This window comes from Pseudophryne corroboree, chromosome 1 (assembly GCF_028390025.1).
Source record: "Pseudophryne corroboree isolate aPseCor3 chromosome 1, aPseCor3.hap2, whole genome shotgun sequence".
In the NCBI taxonomy this organism is placed as follows: domain Eukaryota; kingdom Metazoa; phylum Chordata; class Amphibia; order Anura; family Myobatrachidae; genus Pseudophryne; species Pseudophryne corroboree.
This window is the reverse complement of record NC_086444.1, coordinates 520,804,918-520,829,504: the sequence shown is the minus strand read 5'-3', so window position 1 is coordinate 520,829,504 and position 24,587 is coordinate 520,804,918. Positions and strand designations below refer to the sequence as shown.

The following is a 24,587-nucleotide window of genomic DNA, read 5'->3' as shown; positions in this document are numbered from 1 at the left end:
AGACAGATTTGGAAGACTTTGTAAACAAGAGATATACTGGACTTTTCAATTAAATTCCCTACATCCTGAAGGTCTAAATGAAGCCCTGGAACTTAATACTATACTATAAGCTGTTCCTGCCAACTTATAACTGCTAAATGCTCTGGTTCTTATTAGATAAAGATAAGGAGCATTTATTATGTGTTGTTCTTTTATTTTATTATCCTATTATATTGAGTTATTAAAGATGAATATTGGTAAGTTTAATATCTATGCTTAGACCAGTAGTGCAGAATATCCAATATTCCTTATAATGATAGCTAAGCACTATAAGTAACAATGTCTGATCACTATGAACCCCATTCCCAACGTTAATAACCTATCCGGGACATACACTGGGTTAGAGAAAACATAATAGCAATAAATAAATTATAATATGCATATATAAAAAATAAATAAAAAAAATTAAGATTAAACAAACAACAATAATAATAAAAATGAAATATAAATAAAATTATAATTAATTAACACAATAAATAATTAAACACAAAAGTGTACACCTTATGTGTGAATACATTTGTTTATACATTTGGTTAACTGATGTCCGATGAGCATTATATAATTCTAATGTCGATTGTGGCTTGTGTGTCTGTTGCTTTTTGCCTTTTGGTCATAAAGGACCCTGGTAACCCAACAACCACACTAAACAAGAGTATCGGACTAATGTTGGTTTCCCTGCAGGTCACATGATCAGGAGTTCACTCGGTCATCTGATCTATTTATGTTTAGTTCTATATTTGTGTCCTTCAACCAATTCTTCCTATGAACTCTACAAACACTATTTATATACTCGATACAGGGATAGACTTGGTCGTGTGGCCGAGACTATACCTGATCACATGATCCAGTCAAATTTTTCGAATTAGTCACTTTTTATTTTTCTTATTCATTCTTCTTTTTTGTTATGTCATCCACTAATTCCTAATGTTAAGTGTTTTAAGTAATATAAGTCTTAACTATTAGACAGTCATTGGCATTATGCCGCTGACTGACATGTCTTATTTTATTTCAGCTTGTTTTATTATTATTTCTATATCCCCATTTCTTATTTATCATTATGAATTATACAATATTTATCCGGTGATTTGCACTTCAGTTCTGGGAAGGAATTATACCGTTTACCATAGAAACGTTAATGTTTTCTTTACAAGATCACGAGTTGCTTAGCAACCGCACTTAGATTGTTATCTAAATATTAAGCATCATGATTGGAGCTTATCAACACGTGACTACAGTCACGTGATCGGCAATTGTCCGATCACGAGGTCTGACGTCATGCGTGTCAGTCCGGGACAAAATATCTCCTAGACCATCAGAACTGCACTTACTGATTAAAAGATCACATGATATACTCATGTGACTCACGGGACCTTCTCTATTGGCCCTTTCCTTCATGTGAGAACCACGTAATGATCACATGATCGGAAACACTATAGGAATTATTAATAAAAACAATAGACTTTTCTCTCGTCTCCAGCTTCGTTTTTAGTTTATTTTTTAATCAGATAGTTCCCTATTATGAATACTAAGGGCATGGCTCATTTTCAAACTGTTTTTAAATATATTTGTTTATTACATTAATCAAGCACCAGCTGTCTCCACTTATGAGATCACTTCCCCTATAAAAAGGGTATCAGTCTCAATACCACACTGCCTTTGATAAAGCTGCCTGGAGCAGCGAAACGCGTCAGACACATTCCTTGGGTGGACCTTGCTGACCAGCACCATCACTGAATAAACCAAACCAGTCAGGACCTTGCACTCGACTTTCTCCGTGGACTAGGACTCCATTGGCGGCACTGCCATCGCCCACTAATTTTTCCAGGAGATTACACACATTGGAACACGGAGCATTCATTAAACTGTGAACCAGGACCCCACCAATTGCTGTCGTTGCTATACGAATTTGTACCTATGGGAGTCTTTTTAACCGGAACACAGACTTGGTAATTACATTCAATTGATGAACTAGTATGCACTTGGTCCGTATTAATGACTGCCTACATGCTTGGCCTGCTTATGCCTATTGGTGCTAGTATATACCAAGGTCTTAAAGTCCACCAAGGATCTAATTGTGAGACTTAGATTTTATGTTTGTTCATTTATTTTGATCTTATATGTTAAGTCTTTTTAAACAATATTAAATACATTTATTGTTACATTACTCAGACTCTGTGTCAACCAGCGCTGTATATTTTTCTTTGTTTACCTTGGTTTAAAGAGCTTGACTACCCCTCATTTTTACAGCTGCTAGGGTAGGCCACTCACCACAGCGCCTGTATATATATTTGATATATATATTTCCACACCCCTCTATATGTACACTGCCTTATATCATACCTTCTGTATGGAGTCTGTTCCATAACATACCCACCCTATATATTTTAGTATTGATTACTGCTCCATATCGTAACCCCTCCCCACTGCATTGATTGATTGTTAATTCCACATGTCATGTGTCACCACCATAGTGACACTGCCCCATGACATGTCCCCCTTCTATGGTTACAGCAACATCTATCACCCTCTGGTTCTCTTTAGCAGCCTCACAGAAAATGGGCTTGGATACTGTATGTTAGTGCAGCCCTACAGAATGATTCCTGCTCTCTGCGGTTATGTAGAAGTGGACCACGGCACAAGTCTTCAACTTCTGAGATCCTACCAATCCGAGCACACAGCCACTGGCGCCAACCACGATACTGCAAGAAGTTAGAACGAGACAAAGGGAGCCCTGTCCGACTACAGTTACATTCCAATACCGGCTAAATCACAGTGCAACTCAGCCTCTGTGTCAGTTACCTCCTGACTGCCAGCACTGTGACTACAGGGGAAGCTACTGTGGCTGAGCATAGGTGCAGCCAGCAGCTCCCCTCCCCCCCCCCCATCCTCGGACATGCTATATAATTCAGAAGCTCCCCTTCCTCCTCCCCATCCTCAGGAGCTCCGCGATCGCGATCGCGTCTTTTGCTGAGATGAAGACACTGCTGTCTTCATCTCAAAAATACAATATTCGGGTCATTTGGGGGGGGGGGGGGTTCCAGGTACTCGGAAACCCCCCCTGCGTGCGCCACTGATATAAATGTAAGATTCTGTTGCATGAATTGGAGCACTTTGTGTACAGTAGGTCAGCAAGTCCGAGAGAAGAGTGGGAAGGAAGTTGTAGGACATTAATAAACATTCTGTACAAGAAAAAGGATAGTCATTACAGCTCTTAGATTGCCAAGTAAATACCATGCTGGATTTTTTGGCTATGGAAATCAATCTAGAAGCAGAACAGCAATCATTTTCAACACCAGAATTTAAGGTTAGGGCTGCCTTTAACCAAAGTTATTTGAGTCAAGGTCTTTCATAATGTAGCATATTAAGTACAGTATTTGCTGGTGTATAAGACTACTTTTTTGCCCTGAAAAACATGCCTCCAAGTGGGGGGGTCGTCTTATACGCCGGGTGCACTTCAGATGGGATAGACATAACTGCCATAGTGGCCTTCCGATACTCGCCTGGTGCCCATAGTGGCCTCCCGATGCCCGCCCACCTCATTCTACATACCATCCAGTATCGCGCGGTATCCAGTGCGGCCGCGGCGGGTCACTAGTGCCAATTACAGGGAGATGCAGGGACTGGCCGGAGACGCTGCAGTCGCATTGTGGCCGTACAATGGTGACAATGACAGGTACTGTAATGGCACTAATACTAATACTAATGGCACTCATGTGAAACTGGTAACACTAAATGCACACAGGGGTATACTTTTATACATTTTACAACTTTCTCCTCGCCCCCTCCCTCCTTCTTATGCATACCTTGATAAATACTCCCTATCCAAATCTCTTATCAGGTCATAATATACAGTATGTCACAAATCTGATGTTCTTTTACGTTTTATTTGGTGTGTGGAAGGGGGTAGTCTTATACGGCGAGTATATAACAAACTCTATATTTTTAGTGGAAATGTTGGGGGTCGTCTTATACGCCCAGTCGTCTTATAAGCCGGCAAATACGGTATATTTATTACTTATTAGCTCCCATTAGAATAAAGCTCTAAATCTGACTTGGTGGTCTAAATTATTAGATAAAAAGAGTTTATTCTATGTAAAACTAGGGTTTGAAGCTGACTTGCACTATACAAAACTTTAAACAGTTCACACAATGGGGGTAATTCCAAGTTGATCGCAGCAGGAATTTTGTTAGCAGTTGGGCGAAACCATGAGCACTGCAGGGGAGGCAGATTTAACATGTGCAGAGAGAGTTAGATTTGGGTGTGGTGTGTTAAATCTGCAATCTAATTTGCAGTATAAAAATAAAGCAGCCAGTATTTACCCTGCACAGAAACGAAATAACCCACCCAAATCTAACTCTCTCTGCACGTTATATCTGCCTCCCCTGCAGTGCACATGGTTTTGCCCAACTACTAACAAAATTCCTGCTGCGATCAACTTGGAATTACCCCCAATGGTTGACTTACTGAACACATAGGTCATGGCTTCGGTGTGTCAACACAAGAAAATATTTTGTTTAATTAAAGTACATACTTTAAATAATAAAAATAATAATAATTTATTTATATAGCGCTCTTTCTCCAACAGGATTCGAGGTGCTTTACAAACATCAAAAACAACGTACATAGAGGGTCATTCCAACCCGTTTTCACGCTTTGGTTCATCGCTGCGGTGCGCATGGGTCGAAAATGCTCATGCGTGGTGCCCGCAATGCGCGCACGCGCCCTTGCACGGCAACGGGCGTCGCCGGGTAGTGACGCCACCAGTGGAAAAAGTGATCACAGCGGTGATCGCAAGAAGACTGACAGGCGGGAGGTGTTCCGGGGCGTCAACTGACCGTTTTCAAGGCGTGGTGAGGCGAATGCAGGCGTGTCAAGGCGTTTGGAGGGCGAATGTGGCACTATCCTGTGGTGTTCCCACTGCAGCACAGGCCCATGCCTAGCAACGCAGCACTGCATAGGTTAACTATCCCCTAACTTTTAGTGATGTCAGCAGGAGCTGACATGGGGGGCACTAGGACCCAGGGGAGTCAAGTCTAGAATCAGAGGAGCCCAACTGTCACAGCCAGAGAGCTGGGAGAAAAGTACCCTGCGATTGGCTGACCCCATGACCTTTACAGAGCGGGAAGCTGAGGAGGCAGGGTTACTGCTCTGAGGAGAGTGTGTGAGGCTGCAGTGTGGAGAGTTGTCGTCCAGAGAGCCCTAAAAGGGGTGACCAGCGGCGAAAGGTGAGCGGTCACAAGTGGAGCCGTCTGCGCCCGACAACTGAGTGAGACGCTAGGGAGGGAAGCGTCGCAGCTGCTGAGAGAGAAGTGCTGACAGGAATCATATCAGCGTGCGAGCCGCAAGTGAAGCATCATGGAGTCTCTGTCATCACAGCTGGGAAGCACTGAAGAGGCTGCCTGACAGTGAGAGGATGGAGTGCAGCTGCGGGGAACAGTGAGTAACCTTGCCCCTTCACATTGTGTCTGTGACAGTGCCTCAGCACAGCCAGCCATACCTCAGTAACAGTGTAACAGTGCCTCAGCACAGCCAGCCATACCTCAGTGACAGTGCCTCAGCACAGCCAGCCATACCCCAGTTACAGCCAGAACCCCTTTTTGTGTCATTCTCCAGTCAGCCCTGTTTAAGTCTGTCAGCACAGCCTAAGACCCCTGTCACCCATCACCTGAGGCTGCCAGGGTCAGACAGACAGTAAGAGGTGTTGTCAGTCAGTCAGTGAGGCCATTTCAGCAGCAGCTCAACTTGACAGCCAGCCAACCCTTGCCAACTCAGCCAGGTGCTTCCCTCATGCAGCAATATTCCCATTTGTTACTACAGGCAGAGAGGGGAAGAGCCCTGAGATATATGACACCTGTCAGCCAGACAGTACAGCAGCAGCACAGCCGTGTCCGACAGGCAGAGCCCAGGGGGAGAATTTGATGCTTTTAATCTACGCAAGGTCACCCGGGGACAGCGACAGTGATATTAGTTAGCACTAGTACCGACAGAACCAGCCCGTGCGAACAGTATTGATTCCCCCCCTTACCCTAGATAGTGAGTGGCTATCTGACAGAATTGCATCCAGTTATTTTAGTCCGTATTTACCTCAGGATTTGTACTGAAAGCCTTCCTATAAGATATCTGAGATAATATACAAAACCCAGTTACTAGTCACTGCCGGATTGTACTCCTACACTCTCTAGTGGGCACTTGAGATACTGTAAGGAACACTACGGTTAATAGTAATTCTACAGCAACTGTGTGGACACTTGGGACACTAATTTGGACACCGTTCCTGGTTACTTGCTGCCAGTCAATTGGTAGACATTTAAGGTTATGGTTAATAGTGACGTAATAGTATACGATAAATAATTTGTGAGAAGTTCATTTACGAGTATAGTGAAGAAATACTTGCAATTGTGAGTTCTCCTAAAAGCCGTGAATTTGTAATATGTAACTAAAATGTTTAATGCTTGACTATATTACCTGTGATACCATATGATCTCGAACTGCTGATCTGCATATTGATCTGTTCCTATATATAGTGACATTGCTTAATTTCAATTCTACCCTACTAAACCATTTAACACAATAGCAGTGACACCTTATTGGTGATAATAAAATACCAGTCACTGTCCAAAAGTGTGGTGACTTGTTTTTCTGGGGTCTGTTTGGGGATCCTCATCCTTCTGCTGGGTATCCAGAAGTGACAAGAAAGCAAAGTCCAAGAAGACTGGGACCGACATCATCAGGGGAAATTAAGGTACGAAACACCGCCACTTCACCACCCGGTGGCCTGTGACAACTTGGCATCCACGAACAGGATCGAATCAGATTAAAGCAAGATGTCGGAACCAGAACCCTCATCACCCGCGCCGGCCCAGGAGAAAGGATCAGGCCAGGAGGAAGGTCCCAGCCGGGCAAACCTGCCTCCACCAGCAGCAATGGCATCACCCATCACTATGCCATATTACATGGGGGCTCCATGGGTGTTGACGTATTCTGGTGATGACCACTTCCCTGGCACGAGTACTTTCAGAGACTTCAGAGATAATATGCGGACCTTGTTTCAACTATACCCACTGAGTGAAGCGCAGCAGGTGGCGATACTGATTGCCCAACTGAAGGGATCCGCTCTGGGTGAGGTGAAATCCTGGGAGAACGACCAGAGAGCAACTGTCGAGGGCATATTGGAAAAATTGAGGACCACCTTCGACTCACGGACAGTTACCGAGCTCAAAGAACTACTATATGCCCGGAAACAGAAGCCTCACGAGTCATTGAGGGACTTCACTCTGGGGCTGCATGAGGCGATGCAAGCTGTGATAGCTCTGGACCCAAATGAAGGACTGCAAAAAGATAAGATCCTTAGCGACCTTTTTATTAAGGGAGCAAGAGGAGAAGCCACTCGCGCACAGCTGAAGCTGTGGAAGGGGCAGAATGTTGGGTGCACTTTTGCCAAATTTAAAGAGACGATGATGGATGCTCTCGGAGGGGACCGGGTGAGACCAGGAGGTGACTTCTCGTCTAAATGTCTGATCGATGAAGAGCATGAGGACGTCCCGCAGCCCATACGATGTATACCTCAGACCACCAAGGGCACTGTTACCCAGGAGTCCCGATCCGCCCTTGCCCAAGATGAGGGCCTGGTCAACGCACTGGCAGAGATACGACAGGATATGTCTGACATGGGTCGACAACTACAAGCACTTCAACAGAACCAACAGAGAGTCGGTTGCAGCAATTGGCACCACGAGCGCGGAGGAAGGAACATTTCCCAATGGCGATGGGATTTCCCAAGATCTTCAGGCCGACGCCCTACAGACCAGTTCGATTCACAGGGGCAGCCGATATGTAGACGGTGCCGTCAGAGCGGTCACATCGAAAGAAACTGCCAGAGTGAGGCTTTAAACGACGAGATCCCGAGGCGAGGGACCGACCCTCGGGAGGAACCTCGCCAATAGGTCCATCAACGCAGGAATGGTGGCCTCGATATGTTGGAAAGTGCCCTCACTTGAAGATTTGGGTCAACGGAGTCGAAATACCAGCTCTTCTGGATACTGGGTCTCAAGTGACTACGATTCAACTTGCAGAGTTTCAACAGCATTGGGATGAAAGCGAGATTGTGACGCCACCAAACACATGGCTCCAGCTATTGGCTAGCAACGGAGAGCAGATAAAGTTCCGTGGCTACTGGGAGGCCAACTTAATGATCGGCAAGGCTAGGCTAAAGCAGCAAGGGTGTCTGGTGACCACAGCGAATAGTGGACACCTACCTCCCATCATACTCGGGATGAATGTCCTAAAGAATTGTCCCGATGAGTTGGTGGAGGCTCTCCGGTTCGAGATGCGATCTGCAGCCCCGCAGGAACGGAAGACGTTGCAGCAGACAGTACGGCTGCTTGAGAGTCAGAAGAGGTTCGTTAATGCCAGGGGAGAAGTAGGCAAGGCCAGAGTAGCTGATCATCGACCTGTAATTCTCCTACCCAATTCTGAACATGTAGTGTGGTGCAAGGCAAGGATCGGCCCAAGTGGACAGGACTACGAGGCAATGATCGAATCCTGTGATACTGATGGACAACAACCATTTGCGGTGGTGAGGACCTTGGCAAAGGTGGAACATGGAAGAGTTCCAGTCCGTGTCTTGAACCCACACAGTTTTCCTATTCAGCTATTCAAACATTGCCCGGTGGCTAAAGTGATTTAAGTGGACTTTCAGGACGTGATGGAGACAAGTGTGCCGGTGGTCCAGCAGAGGGCTATGACCGGGCACAAGGCTACTGAAGATGAAACCCAATGGTGGGAGGAGATCCGAATTGGCGATTCTGACACCCCTGAGGAAAGACGCCAGGGAGTGCTTCAGGTGGTAAAGAAGAATGCCCAGGCCTTCAGTCAGTACCCATCCGACTTCGGAAAAGCAGAGAGTGTGTACCACCACATCCACACCGGGAGCAGTCCTCCCATCAAGGAACGGCACAGACCATTGCCACCAGCTATGTACCAACCTGTACGCAACATGATCTCCGAGATGAAGGATGCGGGTGTGATTCATGAAAGCCACAGCCCATGGGCCGCCCCTCTGGTGATAGTGAAGAAAAAGGATGGCAGTTTGCGCTTTTGTGTGGACTACCGGAAATTGAACGCAGTGACTCACAAGGACGCCTATCTGCTGCCGAGAATTGAAGAATCTCCGACGGTGTTGAAGACAGCGACGTACTTCTCCACTCTTGACCTCACAAGTGGGTACTGGCAGATCCCGATGGCTGTGGAGGACAGGGAGAAGACTGCGTTCACAACGCCGATGGGACTCTTCGAGTTCGACAGGATGCCATTTGGACTCTGCAATGCCCCAGCCACCTTCCAGAGAGTAATGGAGCACTGTTTGGGACACAGGAACTTTGAGATGGTCCTGCTTTACCTGGATGATGTCATCATCTACTCCAGGAGCTATGAGGAGCACCTCCAGCACTTGGATGAGGTGTTTGCCCAGTTGACCAAATGCGGGCTGAAGTTAAAGCCATCAAAGTGTCATCTATTGAAGCCAAAAGTGCAATACCTCGGGCACATCGTCAGTGCTGAGGGTGTGAAGCCAGATCCAGAGAAGATCCGTGTTGTGAGAGATTGGCCTGTACCGAGGACAGTGAAGGATGTCCGAAGCTTCTTGGGCTTTGTTGGATACTACAGGCGCTTCATTGAAAACTTTGCAAAAGTGGCTACCCCATTACATGAGCTGCTACGAGGCAAGTCGGGTCAAGAGCAGAGAAGTGCGTCCAGAGTCAAGTGGACAGAGGCACAACAGACCTCCTTTGATCAGCTGAAGGCATCATTGATTGAGGCACCGCTATTAGCCTATCCAGACTACGGGAGGCCTTTCAAGCTGTATACCGATGCCAGTCACCGTGGGCTAGGAGCTGTACTATCCCAGGAGCAAGATGGCCGAGAGAGAGTCATTGCGTACGCCAGCCGGGGCCTGAAGAAGACCGAACGGAATTGTGAGAATTACTCGGCCTTCAAGTTGAAGCTTCTTGCCCTTGTCTGGGCTGTAACCGAGAAATTCAAAAACTACTTGGCCGCCACATCTTTCGAGATTGTGACAGACAATAACCCATTGGCACACTTGTCTACAGCACGCCTACCGGCTCTGGAACAGCGTTGGATATCCCGTCTCGCTGGGTTTCGCTACACGGTAGTCTACTGGAGTGGTAAATCTAACGGAAATGCCGACGCCTTGTCCCGCCTGCCCACTGATGACATAGCTGAAGAGGAGAAGGATTGGTCAGAAGATGTAGAGACCCCAACTTTCAAGCCACGAAGGAGGAGATACTGCATCGTCACTTCTGACCCTGTTGCCGCCACACGAATGTCTGACGTCAATTCCGGGACCTTCGTCGCTGGATCCGTCGCACAGGGTAAGTAAGTCTGACCCTGTTCTTCTTTTGCTCAAAACTTTTTTTGCATAGCAGGGCTGCACAAGCATTCGCAGCCCTGCTATGCTAAAATACACTCCCCCATAGGCAGCGTCAAATTGATCGCACAGGTTGCAAAAAGCAGCTTCGGAATGAGGGCCATAGGGGGTAATTCAGAGTTGATCGCAGCAGCAAATTTGTTAGCAGTTGGGCAAAACCATGTGCACTGCAGGGGGGCAGATATAACATTTGCAGAGAAAGTTAGATTTGGGTGGGTTATTTTGTTTCTGTGCAGGGTAAATACTGGCTGATTTATTTTTACACTGCAATTTAGATTACAGTTTGAACACACCCTACCCAAATCAAACTCTCTGTGGACATGTTATATCTGCCCCCCCTGCAGTGCACATGGGTTTGCCCAACTGCTAACAAATTTGCTGCTGCTATCAACTCTGAATTAGGCCCGTAATACAGAAGAATAGAGTAATACAGCAATACACAAGCCACACAGACATTAAAAAGAAAAACATAGGGGGTAATTCCAAGTTGATCGCAGCAGGAATTCTGTTAGCAGTTGGGCAAAACCATGGCCCTCATTCCGAGTTGATCGCTAAGTTTTTCGTTCGCACAACCTATTAGTAAAGTTGCGTTAATGTAGTAATTTTGCGAACATCCGCCCCCAACGTATTTTTGCTCATTCGCACGCATTATTACACAAAGTGGGCGTACGCCAAATGACATCGCAGCAATGCAAAAACATCGCAGCAATGCGAACCCATCGCATTAACACATACTTATTCGTAAAAATACTAGGTAGTCGTAGATTTACACATTTATCAGTTAAAGTGCTCACTTTTGCGGAGAAACGCACCACATTGTTTTTTTTTTACTATTAAGTGGAATAACACCTTCCAATTAAAAGTCCACAAGCCCTCCTCAATTACAAATCCAATTAGTGACTGAATTGTAATGTTCATGATCAATTAAGTATTTTATAAATACCTGAAGAACACTTTGTAGCCATAAAAGAACCTATTTCTATTTACATGTTTAATATAAATATAGATGTTTGCAATGTGCTTGGTCTAATGTGTTTTGTGTATTTATTAAAGTAGAGTTTTTGTATGTGAATGAAGGTTTTTGCATGTTTATTTAGCCAATAACATGTTTGTTTTAGATTTTTAAAATAACTTACGTTAGCTGTATGAAATGTTTAATGTAAGAAATGTTTGTTCTGCAATCTGCTGTTCCTTTATTGCATTATTAAATAATAAACACCCGCTTAAGTATAATAATTTTCTTTTATTTATTTTTTTAGATTTTTAGAAATGATAAGATAATTTTTGGTTTTAAAAAACATAAAAAAATTAACAAAAATTTTCCATATCATCTAGCAGACCCAGCAAGGCCTGGAGATGTCGCCTCATGTTTCCCACAATCTCCCGCAACGATGTGGGATCTCCAACGGCAACATCTGAAATTAAAAGATAACATAAACATTACTAACTTACTCACATTGCTTATTATACAAGCAAGGCACAAAGCACACTTTAATGCAGGCATGTCCAAACTGCATCCCTCAAGCTGGTGTGAAACTACATATACCAGCATGCGTTAACTCAGTTTTGGGGCCAGGGAATGCCAAACCTGTGTCAGGGCATGCTGGGATGTGTAGTTTCTCTACAGTTGCAGTTGCGCAGTTTGGACAGGCATGCTTAATGGCAAAGTTTATACATCATGGCTGTTTTATGGTACAATCATTAGCAGAAAAACACACAAGCCTGCTCAGGCTTTTTTGGATACTTTTTACAGTATTCTAGACCATGGGCTACATTTACTACTATGTGAGTTCATTTTAAGATGGAGCGTTGCCCATAGCAAACAAGCCAAAATAAGATGATTATCTTGTAGAAGTGGTTCCCCAATTGTAAAGTTTATTTGTATTGGTTGCTATGGGCGACATCCCATGTTAAAGATAACTACCATCTTCGTCACTGTTACACCATGTTGGCATTCATTCACATCTGGAGTGTTTTTTTAATATTTTTAAGGGGTTTGGTGCTGCATCATCACACTGCATATCAACATCTTCAGAAGGCCAACATATCCTAGCATTCCCACACTCCCTGAAAGCTGCCCTTACTAAATAATTGCAAACAGGTTTGACTTTAACAAATAGTCATTTTGTGAGTGTAACTTTCACAACACAAATCACTGTGTCATTAGGCTGCATAACAAAGTGAAGCATGTGTTTTGTAAGTGCAAATATTAAGACTACACAGGCACAAGTGTAAAAGACCAACAACATACTAAACTCCACTCAGGTCTAACTGTTTCCCAGAAAAAAACCCACATATAAACCCTGTTGTCCTGGCAACCCTGGCTACCTAATGAGTGTCAACCTAGAGTGGACACACAAAACATTGCACACATAAACACTGTACATATAATGACACTCACAAATATGTAAATGCAACATGTACACCATGAAGAAAAACACAAATTTTTGTCCTTGGTACAAGATTTCAAACAGTACAACACTGCATGTTTTGTCATTGTAAGTGTAAGTAGGTAATCATTTTTAACAAAAAAAAAATAAAAATTACTTTCCACGGCAACATGAACACTCCCTGAACTGGCTTCAGGGGCTTCCTCTGCCCATTCACTGGGTGGGGATGTTGGCTGGATGGGTGAAGGCGGCTGGATGGGGGAAGGCGGCTGGATGGGGGAAGGAGGAGGGATTGGGGAAGGAGGAGGGATTGGGGAAGGAGGAGGGATTGGGGAAGGAGGCTGGATGGGGGAAGGAGGCTGGATTGGTGCTGGAATTTCAGAGGGGGGGTCTGATTGAGAGGGCGAGGGGGGCAGAGAGAAATTTAAGCCAATAGAGGGTGAGGGGGGCAGAGATGGTGATTTAGAAGTTGAAGGAGAAGGGGTATGGGAAGGAGGAGAAGGGGTCCCAGAAAGAGATGGAGAGGTGTGGTGAGAAGGGGAGTGTAAAGTGGTGTGGGCCAGGGAAGCTGAGGGGGACTGGGAAGATGAGGGGGACTGGGAAGATGAGGGGGACTGGGAAGGGGAGGGGGAGTGAGAAGGGGAGGGGGAGTGAGAAGGGGAGGGGGACTGGGAAGGGGAAGGGGGCGGAGAGGTCTGCCGTTGTTGTTGTCCTATAATAATATTTTTGACAACATTTAGTTTACATGTGAAATTACATAGTAAACAATTTCAATTTTCAATGTTCTGTTCCATGTAAAATACAGTGTTTTTTAGAAATGAAAATCAAACATGTATAAATCCTATTCATGTTGGCCACAGCAAACAAAATGAGTCCTAACTTTTACTTTGAAGCTCATTCCGTAATCTAGTCCATTGAGTCATATTGATTGGTCTAGGCAACATCACCAGATCAGTATTCAAGGCACCTTATTATATAGGCAGCAATGATCAAGTATTTGGGAACAGTTTCCTGGCTGGTTATTAATTCTTGAAAACATGCACTTGTTTGGTGACAGTTTGCTACAGTCAGTACTGTTTGCCCTAACCACACACACTGTCCTATTTTGTAAAAAAACACACTCAGCGTTGCAATTAGCCTACCACTTAGTGTAAATTTGCACAATGTTTGCTAATATTCTTATGTAATGTAACTTACTTCGTGTATGCATAGAACGTATTTGCTGGCGGATCTCCGCCAACAGCTCGGGAGTCCTCCTGCGGAGATCACTCCATCTCCTCTCAAGTTGAATGATTGACCGCCTGCTGCGGACGCGAGTCCGCAGCAGGCGGCGGACCTCCGCGTAGGCCTCGCGCTTCACCCGATTTGGGATGAAGCGCCCAACGCGGCCTACGCGGCGGTCCATCACCGCAACCAGGACGCGGAGCTCACGCCTGGTGAACGGTGCAGCACGCATCTTGGCAATGGCGTTTTCCTTATTTGGGCATATATTTATAGCGTCTGTTAGCATGTGATTGGTCATAAATCTGTTGTCATTTCTAATAACTTTATTGATCTTTGCAATGCTGTGAAGAGCAGTGTTATTTCGCACGAGCGGAAAAACGCATCCGCAGAAGTAAATTTTAGCATAAAAAAAAACAAAAAAAAAAAAAAAACCCATAACACAAACAGACACAGAGACACACAGTTTTGAATAAAATTGTAAACATATCTGTGTACTCACCACAGTTTGTGTGATCATTCAGCTGGACAGTCACAAAGTGGGCAACATTCAATTTCATTTGTTTTTGTGTTTGTTTAAATAATCAAGATTTTAGGATATAAAACAAATAAGGACACTATTTAGCCACATCACATTATATTTTGTACTAATCTCAAATTGTAAGCTTAACGTGTTAACGGATTTTTACTTTTTTAAAAATGACAAATAAACAAAAACTCCAAAACCATTACACAATGACCTTACAATCTCAAACAAAATGTCAACATTACAAACAAAACATAAGCATACTGTGCTTTGTTTTTTTAACATAAAAATAATATAAAAACACTATACCTGAAATATTCGGCAACAATCCTTGCCCTCACTTGGCTCCCCCTCCGTGTAACACTCCCACCACCGAAGTGTCGAACAACCCCTGGCTCCTCATCAGGCAATTCCTCTGCCTGAGGAAGCTCTACACTACTCCTTACCGCGATATTATGTAGTATTGCGCACAGGACCACTATTTTACTTGCCATCTCCGGCGAATACATGATGTCGCCACCAGTGCGGTGGAGCACACGAAACCGCCCTTTAAGGACACCAATTGTGCGCTCCACCAGCTGCCTAGTGGCAGTAAGCGCGGAGTTAAATGCCATCTGTGGTCCCGGCCTGGGATTACGGTAAGGAGTCATGAGCCAGGGGGTGCAAGGATATCCACGGTCTCCTGTTTGAGGAAAAACCTTAAATTAAAAAGAGTATATTATAAAATTTCATTTATTTTTAAGATAAAAAATATCTTCAAACTCACCCAATAACCACATGTCTGCTCGTTGACTTGCTCTTAATCTCTGCCATATCCCTGATTGTCTAATGACATATGCATCATGTGAACTTCCAGTAAACTTGGCATTCAGGGAAAGGATCTGGAGGGATGGCCCACAAACAACCATTACATTCAGAGAATGAAACAGTTTCCTGTTTCTATAAATTTCTTCATTATGTCTTGGTGGCTGAATAGCAACATGTGTGCCATCCACAACCCCAATAACATGTGGGAAGCGACTACCACCTTCCTCAAATTGCCGCTTCACCACATCTAGGGCACCAACATCCAAAGGCATATCAATTAATTGCTTCACCCGCTTTAGGAAAGCCTGGCAGACACGCCGCAGGACCTTACTGAACTGGCCCTGCGACATGCCAACCAGGTCTCCCACAACATGTTGATATGAGGCTGTAGCCAAAAAATGTAACACAGCAAGGAATTGTGTCAATGGTGGTATTGCTGTAGGATACCGAATTTCAGACTCCAGATCACTCTCTATTATGGAGAGAGTGTCTAGGATTAGATGTGGTGGCAGCCTGTATCTACGCACCACCACATCATCTGGCATCCCAAAAAGTAGGACACGGGTTCTGAAAATTGGTGGCCTAGCACGCCTCCGTTGCCTTGGTTGATGAGGAGCCGGTTGTGGTTGTGGGTCTGGCGGTTGGGGTGGGAGTGCTGGCGTGGGTTGGGGAGGTAGGGCTTCTGCTGCGATAAATATCGACATAACACACTTTTTTGAGATAAAAACAAAAAAATGTTTAATACTCCAAAATTATTTATTAAAAAATATACAAACAATAAATGTATAAAAAAAGGTGGAGTCAACTTACTGCAGGAGCGTACGACATTATTTCTGGGTTCAATTCAGGATCAAAATGTAAAAAAAAAAAAAAAAAACTACATATGTTAATTTGAGAAAAACCAAAAATGTAAGTTTCTAGATTTCTGAGCATCAAACACATCACAAACACCATAAAACAAATATAAATAAAAATAAAATAAAGGAAAAAATTCAATCAAGTCACAAAAAAAAACCATTTAGTAGCTAGGCCAGGCAAGAAAAACACTACTTTGCAGATCAATCCAGGTAAGAAAAAATACTTGTCTTTACAAAATGGCAAAGAAACATAATAACAACACTTTGAACAAACACAAACAGGCACCAACACAGGCAAAGGGCACTTACCTGATCCAAAATCAATAAAGTTTTTGTGTTTTCTTGCACACCAAAAACTCAAAATATACAAGGGTTTCCTCACCCAAAAAACAACTCCTACAAGAGAACAAAAATGACAGTCAAAAACAACATACAGACCATTCAAACAAACAAACAACAACACAGGCAAAGGGCACTTACCTGATCCAAAATCAATAAAGTTTTTGTGTTTTCTTGCACACCAAAAACTCAAAATATACAAGGGTTTCCTCACCCAAAAAACAACTCCTACAAGAGAACAAAAATGACAGTCAAAAACAACATACAGACCATTCAAACAAACAAACAACAACACAGGCAAAGGGCACTTACCTGATCCAAAATCAATAAAGTTTTTGTGTTTTCTTGCACACCAAAAACTCAAAATATACAAGGGTTTCCTCACCCAAAAAACAACTCCTACAAGAGAACAAAAATGACAGTCAAATCAAAGAAGCACAGGTTTATTTACAAAAATGGACTTGCAAAATATATCTGTGTTTTTTAATAAAAATTAAAAAAAAACAAAAAACAACAACTTTGAATTCAAAAAATTACCAAGAAGATTTCCTGAATACTCACAAACGAAAAAACGCAACAAAAAAATGTCTATATTAAAAACGCAAACGAAAGGACAAATGTATGCTTGACAATTACTCACTCTGCAAATTCCTATAGCACCTTCACGCACAAGCCAACAAACTCAAGTGAAACTCAAAACTACCTACACTCACAGCGTGCAAAGTAGGCCCTTAAATAAGCAGTGCAATCAACCAGATTGTGTACACCTGTGTGAATTAACGCTTCGCACGTAGGTATATAAGCGCACACACCTCGCCGTACACGTCATCACAAACATGGCTTCTCGTGAGCAAATCGCAGCAGAGATGGACCGCATTGCAGAGCAGGAGATGGCATTGCGGAAAAGACGCCTAGATTGCCAAAGGCGCATGCTGGAATACGCCTCTGCGGATGTTGAAGAGGCAGGACCTAGTACTCTGCAAATGTCTGCTTCTGAACCACAACAATTGAGTGGGGATACCCTGCCACACACACAAAGTGACCAAACTGAGGAAGAATTGGCTTTAGCCACACAAACACAACAGGCAGAAGCTGCTAGTGAGGAGGAAGATGGTGATGACCAACAAGAAGAAACCTCACAGGCTACCTCCAGACGGAAGAAAAGACAGCCTGCATTCACTAAGAGGGAGTTGCGTGTCTTGGTCACGCAGGCCATGTCCAAAATCCATAGAGGCCCAAAAAACATGGGGGCAGCTTCAAAAGCTCGCATCTGGAGAGACATCACAAAATCTGTGAATGACGTTGGCTCTGTCGTCAGAACATCACAGGAAGTGAGACGACGGTAAGTGCATATTGACAGTCCTTTTTCTGTGCTAAGTTGACTAAAAAATGTAGTTACATGTGATGTTATGTCTAGCAAACACAAGCAGAACACGTGTCCTATATATTAGCTTAGACAAATAATAAGACTCTACTTTGTCCCTCTTTCACAATACATATGTAGGTGGGCCGACTTCAAATCCCGCCTGAAGGCAAAGAGGGCTGCGGAGTGGAATGCCTCAAGGGCTACAGGTGGAGGAGCACCTGTCGCTGTGGAGTATACTGACTTGGAGGAGATGGCGATGCCCTGTGTCAGTTATGAGGAGGGCCAAGGGGTGTCTCATATGGACACGGACCTGCCTGAGATCCTGACGGGACATGACTTGGAAGGTAAGTTTACACATTTAGTTGGCTGTAATTTTGACAGTATTTCTAATAACAAACTAATTTTGTATCCTACTTTTTCCCCACACATTCTTCTATTTGCTTGCCACAAAACACAGCACAGGGGGGTGATCCGTTTGAGTCACAGGACGGTTATGTGGTTGAGGCTGAGGTGGAGGGACCTAGTGAGTCTGGCAGTGTGGGCCAACAAATCCCACCTCTGCAGGTTCCTACTGGCCCCCCCACCCAACCCTCTGCTATCCCGGAGATCCTGCTTGAAATCGCTAGGTATGGTGAGAGCCTAAATCGGTTTCAAGACGGGGTCATCCGGGAGGTAAGCCAGATAGCTGTCCGGCTCACTGAGCACCGAACCTGTGTTGAGCAAGGTGTTGCTCAACTCTGCCAAGGTCTGGCAGAGATCAGGCAGGGCCAAGAACAACTTGCCTCCTCATTCCAAACCCTTGCAAATAACATCTTGCAAGGGCTCCAGGCCATCGCTGTCTCCCTTGCCCACAGTGGCAGAGAGCCACCCACATCGGCTCCCTCCCCTGCCCCTGCCCAGGAAGAACAGCCCACTGGGCAGGCCCAACGAAGGTCGCTCCGCAGACCTTCCAAAGAAGAACAGCCTCAGGCGGGGAGAAAAAGAAGAAAATGATGTCTCTCCAGATGGGCAGCACCCATGTTTTTGATGTTGCCTCTATGTATTTTTGGAGTTGGCTTGTGTGGCCAGAATGGATAACTCCCTCTTAGTGAAATGTATTCTTTCTGTTTGGATGTATTGTAGCCTGTGAGTTTATGTGAATAAACACCAGAGCCATCTTCCTCTTACTAGTGTGCTATGTATTGTTGTGTTTGTGTGGTGGATCCTAATTCTTTCTCATTTGGTTTAAAATTTGTGTGTGGCAGGGTGTGTCATGTTTTATTTATGGTTTAAAAATATACTTTTGTCAGAAGCAGAATTTTGCAGAGTACTGAGTTCTGCTATCTAATGATTGTCAGTGCCATCTGCTTGCTGCTTGGTCCATCTCTGCCTGTGCGACTCACGTGGAGCCATGTTTAAATGTTGTCAAAAAATTATATAGTAATAAAAAATATATTTCAAAAATTTGAGCAGTTTCTTCCAGGTAATGCAGTTCCAGAAAGATTAGGTCAGCATATAGACACTTGTAGACCAATCTGCTAATTCTCCTTAAAAATTGAAAAAAAAAAAAAAGGTATGCTTTGCACCACACTTTAATGTCCATATTAAGTAAACAGACACGACGCTTTTTATAAATATCTAGGGTCAACAGGACATCATTTCAAACATTGTCAGATATTATAATCAAATATTATTGTGACTTTTAAGACTAAATTAAAGTGTATGCTGCATTATGTTGGTGTTGGTTTATTTTTAAACAATTTTGCAGATTTCAAACACTTTCACAAATATTTTCATTTGCTTGTATTTGGGAGTCTTACACACATTAAAACAAGTTTTAAAAAGGCTTACACAACAAATTCAAAAAAAAAACACACCCTTATTTGGCAGTGTGTGAGATTTATATGTGAGTAGACTAAACATGTAATGTGTGTTCAGACAATTGCTGGTTGGTAACTTTCATCTGCTCATTAATTAACAAGTAATTGGACATCAGATGAATGTGATATCCAATTAACTGCTAATTACTGCATACACACTTGTACCAGTACTTCGCAAATGTAGAGTAACTGCAGACCTACTCTGCTGCTGCGTGAATGTTGCTACGGATTCCTATGTTAGTTTTAACAGCGACAATGTTTATTTGCGAAAAACACGCCCATTGCGAGTTGAATACTCCCACACTGTACGCCCACTTTCACGCCCTTGTCGGAGCATTGCGAAGTCTCGCCTCCGCCACGCCCACGCCACTCCTCGTTTTCGTTTGGCAGTTACGGCTTTATTTTTTCTGAGTAATTTTGCACAGTTGTCGTACGTATGTACTCGCGCATGCGTAATCACGCATTTGCGCATGCGCAGATACTTACATTTCGTACATTTGCGATGCGATGACTCTTAGCGATCAACTCGGAATGAGGGCCCATGTGCACTGCATGTGAGGCAGATATAACATGTGCAGTGAGGGTTAGATTTGGGTGTGGTGTGTTCAATCTGCAATCTAATTTGCAGTGTAAAAATAAAGCAGCCAGTATTTACCCTGCACAGAAATAAAATAACCCACCCAAATCTAACTCTCTCTGCAAATGTTATATCTGCCTCCCCTGCAGTGCACATGGTTTTGCCCAACTGCTAAAAAATTTCCTGCTGCGATCAACTTGGAATTACCCCCATAGAGCGCACAGTAAGTATAATGCAGGATTGATGTAGGCATATTGGGTAATAAATTCCTCATGTTAATTGGCTCCTGGCTCTTATATTATCTTTTGTGGGGTTTGACTCTCCTGCTTTCAGGGTCTTTCTTTGGCTGGACTTTCCTATGTACCAATAATTGGCAGCAACTTCAGGAGCAATTGGCGGTTAGGGGTTAGGCAGGGCCGCAACTAGCGGGGGCATGTAACCCGGGCGCTGTATCAGAGGGTACACCAGGACAGTCACGTTAATCCCACTAACACCCCATCTCTCTGTGGCTGCGGTTGCAAGGAGTCGTGTGCTCTGCAGTGAAGAAAGTAAACTACAGTTGCCAGCAGCCCTTTCAGTTTATTCATAGTAGTGCAGTGCGTCTGGCAGAGCCAAATTAAGAGGAGTCACAGGGGGCAAGTTACCTCAGCCCCCCAGACCCCTAAGCCTTTAATCAGCCAGCAGTCATAGTGCAGCCGGAGGTGTAGTCCAAAAAGGGGACAGGTCTACATGGCCAGCCAGCATGGGAGAGAGTCAAGAAGGGGAGAAGAGTGGAGACCTCACTATCCAGCATCAACCTGAGCCAGCCTAAATTGTGAGTGTGACTGAGGGAAGGGACACTCTATGGTCTTATGTGTGTGATTACTATATACAGTATGTGTGACTATGAATGTATGCATGTGACTGTATGTGAATGTATTCAGGTGTGTGAGCATGTATTTATGTGAGAGAATGTATGTATGCATGTATGTGTTTAGATGTGTGACAGTATGTGTGCATGCGTGTGATAGTATGTATGTATGTATGTATGTGTATAGGTGTGTGACTATGTGTGTGATATGTGTGTATGCATATATTTATGTGTATAGTATGTATGTATTATGTGTATAGGTATAGGTGTGTGATTTTATGTATGCCTGCATGTATCAAAGGGTTATTTTATTTTTATTCCACTTGCAGCCCAAATGGGTTGGGTATGTTATCCCAGTGGTCGGGTACAGGCGGTCACATGACCGACGGCAGCATCCCGCACTGGACGGGGTAAGTATTCATCCCCTACCCTAACCCTTTGGGTGTGGTGACTATGGCTAACCCTTGGGGGGGGGGTCAGCTACAGCATTTCCTTGGGGGGCTGGCGGCTATGGCTAACCACCCCCCTTAGTGCCTAACCCTTACCCCCCACCACCGGGCATTAACCCTAACCCCGATACTTACATTCGGGATGCCGGCTGTTCGTGTTCCGGTGCTGGTGTCCTGAGTGGTGTCTGGATTCCGGCGTCGGTCACATGACTGCCGGCATCCTGAAATCCGGGATGCCGAATGCATCTCGCTCAAATAAATGAAACGTATGAAAATGATTAACCAACCCTTTCCCAAGAAGCTTTACAGTACCTACCAGCCTTATATATATATATATAACGGTAAGCAAGTGGCGGCACTCACAGGGCTAATAACGTAAAAAATAATTAGAACGAGCAAATAAATCACTCCATGAAGATCAACGTTTCGATTTATAAAACCGTCATCAGGATCGTATGATGATATACAGTATATATGTACGGGAAGCCCTGGGTTAGGGGTAGATTACTTACCAAATAGATGTCAGGATCCTGAGCGTGATTATGCTGCTGACGGTATTCCCAACTGTCCTGATTTTCTCAGGACAGTCCCGTTTTTTAGGACTGTCCTGCTGTCCCACCCGCTGGCCGCAGTTTCCCGTGGTTGAGGGGGCAGTTAGAAGGCTGCAGTCAGTCACTGCTCTGCTGTAGAGCAGCGATCACTAGATGCTGTGCGCATGTGCACAGTGTCTATTCACAGGAGACAGAGGGGCTTGGTGTATTCCAGCAGCTCACAGAGCGCTGGGCATGCCCCCTCGGTGACGGAAACTGAATTTTTGCAAGGCAAGGCCACACAGCATGCTGACCGCCAGTACCCCCTTGATCAAGCAGAAATTGCGATCGCACAGCAATTTCTGCTTGATCGTAAAAAAAGGGGTAGCCTCCTGCTGTCGCAGTAAGCCCGCCACCATTTTTCTGATCGTGACGACTGCATGTGACGTCATACAGCCGACCCGATCATGACACATCACGCCCCCTTTCATGCCGCACTAACCCCCGTTTTGTAGCCATGCATCTGCAACGCTCCACCTCTGCCTAGAAAACATTGCCACCCCCCCTACTCTGCCCTGCGACCGCCTCTGCCTGATTGACAGGCAGAGGCATTTCCATTTTCTGCAGGTGCCCACAGAAAATGTGAGCACATGCACAGGACAGGCACTGAGCATGTACCCGCATCCTTTTTGTAATTTTTCCGGTTGGATCGGATTTTGTGATCCAACCTGAATTAGCTCCAATATACATAGAAACATAGAATTTTACTGCAGATAAGAACCACATGGCCCATCCAGTCTGCCCTTTAGGGATAAGGCAATAGGGTTAGTTTGGGGGCATGGGTCAGGGCCAGCACAGAAATCTTGGGGCCCGGTACACTGATATCTCTGGGGCAACCCCTCTTAACTTGGCAGTGGGTGGGTGGGTGGGTGGGGGGGGGGGGCTTTAAAAAACTAGTGTGTATACATGTATATATTAAATATATATATACATATATATATATATATATATATATACTGTATGAAAAGGGGTTTACCTCCCTCTTGTCTGTAGGGAGCTGCATTAGACAGCAGTGGGGCTGCGGGGCTTCTGTGTGGAGCCTTTGACTCAGACTGTCAGTGAGCCCGGCAGGTGGTTTTCCTGCTGGGCTACCCGGCTCTTCGGCGGCGGTGGCAAAGACATACAGAGAAGTGCCAGCGCAGCAACATGCGTAATGATGGCAGTACAGCATGGACCACAGGGACTGGGGTAAAAGGAAGGGGAAGGGTTTAGAGAGCCTGTTAATTGTTTTCCTACTTAAATTGAGCAGTTGGAGCATACACTTTATAAAGCAATATTGGCACTGGGGACCCATTTTTTTGTGTCCCTGATCCTTGGTGCCCCCCTGAACCTTGGCCCTGCACAAATGTCCCATTTGTTCCCCCCGTCGCCAAGCCTGATCCCCCCCCCCTCTTTGCCACACACACACATGCATACAGGCTTTTCAACATGCCAAGTCTCCATGTACTATTGATATGCCCAACAGACTCCCCCTTACTCAGAGGTGTAGCATGGAGCCGTGACTCCCAGAGCAAGCACGCGTCACGGTGCCCCCCCTATACACACACAAACACATACTGTAGTTCCCGACAGGGAAAAAAGCATTGAACCCCATGGGGAAAAAAGACACAATAGCCTCCACAGGGGGAAAACGAAAAGCACTCATACAATGTCCCCTACAGGAATTGTTTTTTTACCTATATACTCGTCCATGGCTGCAGTGCAATACATATGAAAGTAGTGAGCTGGGTGTTTGGTGAGGTGCGGTATGATATACCAGCAGATGGGATACTGGCGATCAATATACGACAGCATCATCCCGCCAGCTGGTATACCAGCATCGATTCCGCTCGCCACACTTCGGGCCTGAGTGGGAATTACGGGTGGGTTTCGGATTCTGACCACCAGTAAAATGTTGGCTGTCAAGATTCCGGCGTCGGTCTCCTGATCGCCGGGATCCTGACAGCCGGCATTATAACTGCATCCCGTCCAGTGAATGTGGGACACTACAGACCTCTCAGCTATATCTGAATACGAAGTTCTGTGCTGCAGCCTGCCTCTAATATGGCCACTCCCCCATCTCCTCCCCCAGCTGGTGTGTGTGAAGGGAGAAGCTTTCTCACCGCAGCCAGGTCTGTGCCTCTTCCCAACTGTCATACTGCATCGCCTGCCTCTCCTATGGAGCCGGAGCCTCCTCCTATGTAGCCGCCTGGGTGACTGGAGCCAAGCAGGTATGGCCAGTCAGAACCCTGCTGTGCGTGCTGCTCTGTCTCACTGCTGCTGCGATCCCAGG

The 24,587-nt window shown here is 44.9% G+C and overlaps 1 protein-coding gene and 1 long non-coding RNA gene across 2 annotated transcripts in view; one reads left to right on the top strand and one right to left on the bottom strand.

Annotated features, from left to right (window-relative positions):
* The first annotated feature begins 5,186 nt into the window (after nucleotides 1–5,186).
* PUM3 (pumilio RNA binding family member 3) overlaps nucleotides 5,187–24,587 on the top strand; it is a 236,768-nt gene continuing 217,367 nt past the window's right edge. The window contains exon 1 of the mRNA XM_063913956.1: nucleotides 5,187–5,476. The gene's annotated coding sequence lies outside the window, so the exon portion shown is untranslated. The remainder of the gene's footprint in view (nucleotides 5,477–24,587) is intronic.
* Nucleotides 13,308–15,598, bottom strand: LOC134912773 (uncharacterized). The gene is made up of 4 exons (XR_010176987.1): nucleotides 15,388–15,598; nucleotides 14,931–15,303; nucleotides 14,598–14,619; nucleotides 13,308–13,586 (listed from the first exon to the last, which is right to left on the bottom strand). It is a non-coding gene; the product is annotated as an uncharacterized LOC134912773 (long non-coding RNA).